Source organism: Raphanus sativus, chromosome 3, assembly GCF_000801105.2.
Source record: "Raphanus sativus cultivar WK10039 chromosome 3, ASM80110v3, whole genome shotgun sequence".
NCBI classification, from domain to species: domain Eukaryota; kingdom Viridiplantae; phylum Streptophyta; class Magnoliopsida; order Brassicales; family Brassicaceae; genus Raphanus; species Raphanus sativus.
Genome location: NC_079513.1, coordinates 10,912,522 through 10,920,875, shown reverse-complemented (window position 1 = coordinate 10,920,875; position 8,354 = coordinate 10,912,522). Strand labels below are relative to the sequence as shown.

Here is an 8,354-nt window from a genome sequence, read left to right as displayed (position 1 = left end):
AAACATCATAGTAACTTATTCTTTATATTCTTAATCATTTTAATTTTTTTCAATTTTTATTTCAGTATACGTCTCATTAACACAAAAGAAAAGCTATAAAACTATGATAAGTTATTCCACATAATAAAGTAAAGTAAGAATGTGGATTTTTGGCCACTCTTAATTTACTTTGTATTTTTTTGAACCATAACATGTATTAAATTACCAAAAAACATTAAAACACACAAATCCAAGTAAGAGCAAAATAAATAAAAAGTAAATATAAACTAAAGTTCAATTATACTTTAGAAGAAAACTTTTTAAAAAAACTAATTGAGATAATGATAATATTTCATTGGTTTACTTGATCAATATATACATTGAATTATCTTAATATTTCACAAGTTTACTTTTAATAAAGGAAAAATAGATAATGATGGTTTTATTATTAAAGTTAATTTGTGGTTAATTATATAATGATAAATCTAATTATTCATTAAAAATATATTTACTTTAGCTGGTTTAGAAACTAAACCATTAAACACATGTTCATAACATGATTACATAGACAACTCTCTAAACTTAATCAAAGCATATTTTGTTATAGATTAAACATTAATAAAACGTACACGTCTCAAATTAATTCAGAACAACTAATTCATAATTTCAAATTCCATGTAACGAAACCGATTTGCTCATATTCTTTCAAACTCAAAGAAAAAAAGAAAAACATAGAACTCCAACTAAAAAAACAAATATCACAAGTATATGAATATCAACTATAATCGATACAACTTGGAATGAATGAGAAAAATGAAACTATAGAGTTTAAAACATCTTACATCATATGAAAATAAGAATTGGTCCTAACTTGTTTAAAATAATTATTATTATTGTAATTCCATTTAGAAAGTTTGAAATAGTTATATTATTTAAATTAATAAATTAATTATTTAAGCTAAAAACTAATAAGAATCTTTGATAGTTAAAATAGTTATAACCATAATTCCAATTAGAAATTTCGAAATATTTATACTATTTAAATTAATAAATTAATTAGAAAGTTCAAAATATTTAAATTATCTAAATTAATAAATTGGTGATTTAATCTAAATATTAATAAGAATATGACAAATAAGCAAAATTAGTTAAAATCATGGAGAATGTGACAAATCGAAAAAATCACTTCATAGATAATAGTATAGATTAATTAATGAAGCTAAAACTAATAAGAATCTTGTGAAAGTTAAAATAATTATAATCATAACTCCAATTAGAAATTTTGAAATATGTATATTATTTAAATTAATAAATTAATTAGAAAGTTCAAAATATTAATATTAACTAACTTAATAAATAGGTGAATTAATCTTAAAACTAAGAAAGAATATGATAAATAAGCAAAGTTAGCTAAAATCATGGAAAATGCGACAAATCAGCAAAATCATTTCATAAATAATAGTATTTTTTTTTGGTAGATGGCATGAGACATTTGTCTCCCACTTTTTATTCAAAACTCAAAACCAACTACAAGCAAACGCGGCGAGGTCTAGAAACCCCGCTCAAGTCCTCCAACACAATCGGAGCAACAAACTCCGGAACAGTCTCAAAATAATGTAAACCAAACGGTAAAGAAAACGCATAGGTTGCTAATCCATCGGCAAGACGATTAGCTTCCCTATACACGTGAGAAAATTTGACTATCCAGTCCCTTGATATGAAGCCATAGCACAGACGTACTAGGAAAGACAGAGGATGAGAATCATGTATCCCTGTCTTGAGAAAATCCACCACAGTCGCAGAGTCCACCTCCACCTCCAGTCTTCTGATACCACACTCCCACGCAATACATAGGCCATAATACACTCCCCACAGTTCCGCCAATGTTGCCGAGCAAATACCAATGTTCCCCGCAAAACCCCCTCTCCACTCACCGTATTCATCTCTTAGAACTCCACCTGCAGTTGCCAAACCAGGATTACCTCTGGAAGCTCCATCAGTATTCAACTTGCACCAGCTGGTTGTAGGACGAAGCCATGATATTTGCTTCTCCACTCGAGTCCCCACAGCCGAGTTCTCACTCAAGTTCATGTTTGCCAATATCACTTCGCGAGCCTTGTCTTTAACAAATTGTACTCTATCTCGACATTTCCCTATTTCCCCAAACACATAACCACATCTCCACTTCCAACACCACCACACAGTCAGTGCAAAGAGGATTGCCCAACGATCTTCATTACTGGATGATTTATTAGAGAGGTTCTCATATAACCATTCTAGAAGCGGGAGGCTAAAGAATCTTTGCCTTTTGTTTGGGGGTACAATCTTCACCCATAATCCCGCAGCCGCCGAGCAATCTCTGAGAACATGAAGGATCGATTCATCATCATTTCGGCACAGTTGACACATCCCATTCTCACTCAAGTGTCTACGTTTGCGTTCCAAATTCGTCATAATTACTTGCCGAGATACCAGCCATAAGAACACTCGAACTCGTTCCGGCGCCTTGAGACTCCATATCTTCTTGTAAAGAGCCTCCATATTTGGACGTGGGATATCATCCTTAGTCAAAAAATGGTACGCAGACTTCACAGAGAAGGTACCATCCTTACTCTCACTCCATGAAATTCTATCTCGAGCCCCAGTGGTATCATCTACCACCATTGTGGCCAAACGCAGTCGAATCTCCAATGGCAGATAAGGCTCCAGAGTTTGAGTTAACTAACCGGTTCCACTTTGCCATAAGTCTCTAAATTTTGCTTCCAACATCTCCATCGGAATATCTACCATACGCGATTCGAATATAGGCTCATTAAATAACCATTTATCCTTCCAGAAGTTGATCTTACGTCCATCCCCCAAAACCCAACCTGCCCCTGGTAAAAGCACCTCTCGAATTCCCAAAATCAGGCTTCTCCAAGTTGGTGACCATGTTCCTTTGACTACCAACCATGTCTGATCCTGTAGCTCCCCCACTTTAAACTTCTTGCGCAAGATCTGCACCCATAAGCCATCTTGAGAGTTCAATAGTCTCCACCCAAGTTTCGCTAGAAGCGCAACATTCATCTCCTTCGCTGATCTTACACCAAGCCCACCTTCTCTTTTTGGTTTACAGACATTCTCCCATGACACCAAGTGTTGTTTCCGATTTCCCTCGCTGCTTCCCCATATGAAAGATCTAGCAATCTTATCGATCTGATCTAAGGTCGATGCTGGGAGGGCTATAGTGCTCATCGTATGAACTGGAATAGAGGACAAAACAGACTTTGTTAAAGTTATCCTCCCCGCCAGACTTAGGAACTTCCTCTTCCAACCAGCGAGCTTAGAGGAAACTTTTTCAATTACTTCCCCGAACGTTTCTTTGTTTATCCTTTTCTGCAGAACCGGCATACCCAAATACTTCCCCAAATCCTTCGTGCCTCTGATACCACTCTCAGCACTGATTAAGTGAGCTAAATCTCTGTGTATATTCTGCGAAAAGTATATTAGCGATTTCTCCAGGCTCACTTTCTGCCCTGACGACTCGCAGAATCTCTCCAGAACTCTGCGTATGATCCGAATCTGCGATACCGAAGCTTCTGCAAACAAGATCAGGTCATCTGCAAAACATATATGTGATAGCTCTGGACCACCCCTTGAAAGTCTAATCGGTTTCCATTCCTTATTTGCCACAGATAGGCCAATTTGATGACACAGTCTCTCCATGCATAACACAAAGAGATATGGAGATAAAGGGTCACCTTGTCGGAGCCCACGCTGAGGCGTAAACGCCTCTGTTCTTTCTCCATTCCACAGTAAACTCATCCCAGGATTCTTGACGCATTCCATAATCCATGTGACCCATATCTGTGGAAGCTTTGCCGCAATCAGTGTTTCCTCAAGAAAGTCCCATCTGATCCGATCATATGCCTTCTCAAGGTCCAATTTGAGAAGCATCCAACCTTTACGCCCTTTCTTCCTCCTCATTGAGTGCACTACTTATTGAACCACGACTATATTATCAGTGCTCAGTCTACCCGGTATGAAGCTGGCTTGCGATGGACCTATCAACTTCGGCATGAGCTTCTTTAATCTTAAGACCATCGCTTTTGTTACTGTCTTAAATAGCACGTTACATAAGCTAATGGGTCGGAACTGCATAATTCTCTCCGGTTTAAGAACCTTTGGTATAAGTACCACCAATGCATCATTCATACCTGTCGGAAGGACTCCTGATCGAAAGAACTGTAATCCAAACCTGGTAACTGACTCTCCCACAACATCCCACGACTCTTGGTAAAACACCGGTTGGAAACCATCAGGCCCCGGGGCTTTAAACTTACCCGTAGAGCGAGCTGAGGCCTCCACATCCAATGCCGAGAACGGTTTGTTCAATAGTTCCATCTCATCTCGAGTGAACTCAGTAAAGCTTTGCTGCGGTAGCTTCTCCGAGTCGAGATTAATACCTTCCGTAGAGTACAGTCTTTTATAATAAGTGATGGCTAGCTTCTCCAACTCGTCTGGCTGATCTATCCAACGTCCATTCTCATCCTTTAGCATCTCAATTATGTTTCTCTTCCGACGCACTATCGTAGTCGTGTGATAATACTTCGTGTTTCTGTCACCGAAGACTATCCATTTATCACGCGATTTCTGGTACCAGAGGACCTCTTCCTGTTCCAGAACCACATCCAAGTCTTTTAATAAAGCCGCCTCCCTCACTAGTAGATCATCATTCGGGTTCCTGTCCAGCTCCTTCTGAACCTTTGTGATGTCTCCAAGTATTTTCTCTTTTCTCCTATTCACGTCCCCAAAGACTTCTTTGTTCCATTTCTTAAGCTTTACTTGTAAGATGGCCAGTGCCTCCGGAGTACTCATATCTTTATCCCAGGATGCAAGTAGCAACTCTTTGAAACCTTCATGTTTAAGCCATGCCGCTTCAAATCTAAACGGACTTCTCCTTGGATCACCTTTCTGCTCCGGCGCAAGTTGCACATAGATTGGTGCATGATCAGATGCTAAGAACGGAAGATGAGAGACCACCGCTTCTTGCCACTTCATCCTCGCTTGCGCATTACACAATATTCTGTCCAACCGCTTGGCAACAAAATTTCTTGTATCCTTCCCTCTTCTCCATGTAAATGTGTTCCCTCTAAAACCCATATCCACCATAGCGAGATCATTGATCCACTCTCCAAAGGCTATCGAATCTGGTGAGAGTCTACCGTTCCCTCCAGTTCTCTCATCAAGTCGTAAAATAGTATTGAAATCGCCCCCACCAACACCGGCTCATCTATACTATCCAACACTCTCTTTAACTGTCCCCACAGTCCACTTTGCCGACTAACAGTTGGCGCTGCATACACTGCAATAATATGAATAACCTCAGTTCCTATCACTACCTTAGCATGAATGAATTGTTCCGACGATTCCACAATCGTGAACACTCCCACCTGATCTCTCCACAACAGCCAAATTCCTCCACTCTGACCCGTAGCATCCACACGGAATTAGTTATCGAACCCCAGGTTCTGACAGATCCTCATTGCCTTGTTTCCACCCGCATGGGTTTCAAATAACGCAAGGCAATCAGTATTATACTTCTTCAAAATGTATCGAATAGATCGTCTGAAATTGGGTTTATTTGTCCCCCGGCAATTCCAGAATAAGCAATTTATCATCTTTGATATGATTAGGTTCAAAAGAATTCCCGGGGCACCCTGTTATGCAAGGGGCAGTACCCTCTCATCTCCCTGCGGAGTACTCAGTATACCAGTCTCACTCTGCTCCATCTCACTGGTAGTACTCTCCATTGGGTTCTCCAATTCCTCATCTCGCAACTGCAATGGAGCTAAGGCCCGAGCTTCCTCCACTCTCTCTCTGAAAGCTCCATTCGATCTCCCCACATCCGATCTCTCCACTCTTAGCCTCTTTCCAGACTCTGATAGACTAACTTCACCCTTAGTTGGCCCAAACACTAAGCCCCGGACAGGTCTGTTATTTGGCTTTTTCTCCCTGCCTCTTCTTTCACCCGTCACTTTCTTATTCCCCGCTCCTTTCACTTTAGGACCCACCTTTGAACTCGTTCCTTCACTCGTATTTCCACCAAAGGTTAGAGTTCCTTCACATGCAAGATCCCCTTATCCTTCTTGTTCTGGATATTAGTATCTTGATTTTCTTTGTTCTCTTCACCATTAACTGCATCCTCCCTTGCTTCCCCCATATTTGTAGCCATCTCCAAGCTGCCAAATTTATTTTAGAGCGCAACAGCCTCTCTATTAGTGCGACTTGCTTCCACTGCCACTTCACGAGACACCGCATTTACCACACGAGCCTGCGTTTGCGTTCCTCGTCTCGGCCCCTTAGCTGGAGTAAAACCATCACTTTGCACTAAAACATTCTGACGCGGCGTAGGATGAGTCAATGTCAACGTCTCCGTATGGGCTGCCTGATTTGCCGCTCTTTCCGCCATGATCTTTGGGCATCCATGGACAAGGTGTCCGTAGATTCCACACTTTGAGCAAATTTCAGATAGACCTTCATATGCAACAAAGTACCTCTCACCATTGATTAATACTGTCCCTTTCAAAGGCTTTGCAAGATTGACCTCAACACAGACTCTCGCAAATCTAGCTCTTTCAAAGTTCAAAGTAGTCAGGTCCCCCCGTACTGGTTTACCCAAGCCTTTAGCAATTCCCATAAGGATCGATCTGTGATAGAAGTTCACTGGAATGTTAGTTAGTCAAATCCAGACTGGAGTTGTGACAATGTCATCTCTTAGCGGGTCAAACTCCGGCGACCAGGCTCTGACCATAAGATAACTCCCAAACATTCTCCATGAGCCTCCTGTTAGCGCTGCCAAGTACTCACTCTCCTTCTCGAAACGGATCATGAAGAACTGCCGAGGCAAGTCCATTACGTACATCGCACCTGTCGGATTCTATAACTCCTTTAGCTTCTTCCTCAAGGCAGTGATCACCACGTTCCTACCCAAAACCCTAACCACCATACACTGTTTCCACATCCCATTCATTGCTTCCAGTACCTCCGTCTCAATCGTAATAGAAGGTTCGCCATCTTCCCCATTCGGAAATTCCACCCGCAGTCTCTCCGTGACAAACTCATCATCAATCAAGTTCTCCGGCACCGGCATACCCCCTTCGCTCGTTCCTATTACCTTCGGGACATACGAAACCCCCTTATCCGGCGGGTCTCATGGTGGTCTCGCCCTCTCCCCCGCGTCTAACATGGTCGCATCTCGATCATCCGCCTCCAAGCCCCTCGCGTCGCTTATCGCCAAAACCCTAGAGCCGCTCATGCTTTTCTTCATAAATAATAGTATAGATTTGACAAAAATTAAATTTTTACATAAGTTATAGAAAGTTCATTACTTTTTAATCATAGACCAATAAAGATGTGTTTGTGTGTGTTCCTATGTACAATCTTAACTGGAAACGCAATAAATTGAATTATCTAACTAAAATTAATATTTTCAGTTAAGTTAAAGAAAATTCATTACTTCAATTATTGACCAATGTATATGTGTATATAAACTCCAACACCCACATAATATCAATATATCTAGTTTCTTAAGCACTGTAATTCAGAAAAAGGTACATAGAGTTGTATATATGTTATCATAAGAAATCTTAAAAACAATTTACTTAAGAAGACACAAAATGTCTAATTATAAAACATTTATAATCCTAGCATCTATTTTAATTATTTTTATTGCTTTAATGCTATTGAAGGATATCTCAAAAAGTGGTAGCATCTTCCAGGGGGATAACTAATGGCAATCAATAAGTTCTCATCTAATCGACTATTTTCATTGACGATGCTAGTACTTTGCCTTTTACCAATGATTTTAGGTAACATATTTTTTATTTAGAGTGATTATGTCTCAAATAAAGTTTTCTCATTTCAATAAAAAAATTCTATGAAATTGAGAATAGGTTTTTCAATTAATAAAAATAAAACTAATTTATTAATCTATAATTATATTTTCATTTTTTGTTCCTAGTATACAAAATTGATAGGTTTATGTTCTTCTCAATATGTTTTGGATTGAATAGGACAAAATAGCTTATGTACCATGGGATGCAGTGGTACACCAGAATGCATTCACACATGCATATCTACCGGTTACGAAAGTGGAGTTTGTCGAATAAATCAATTTGGTCAATCTTTCTGTTCTGTTACTCGAAGTATACATCTTCAGATTACTTTCATTTAACTAATCGTGTTGATTCCTAATTGATTCAAAATTATATATGTACTCAATATATATATATTATATATAATAAAGATATATTTGCAATCTTTTTTTATAGGTTGATAAAATCTTTTACTCACAATCTAATATCTATTAATAATAGAAATCATAATTAATTCGA

At 38.9% G+C, this 8,354-nt stretch overlaps 1 pseudogene; it reads right to left on the bottom strand.

Moving 5' to 3' along the window:
- Positions 1-1,506: 1,506 nt before the first annotated feature.
- LOC130509974 (uncharacterized) lies at positions 1,507-7,207 on the bottom strand (annotated as a pseudogene).
- Positions 7,208-8,354: the final 1,147 nt, after the last annotated feature.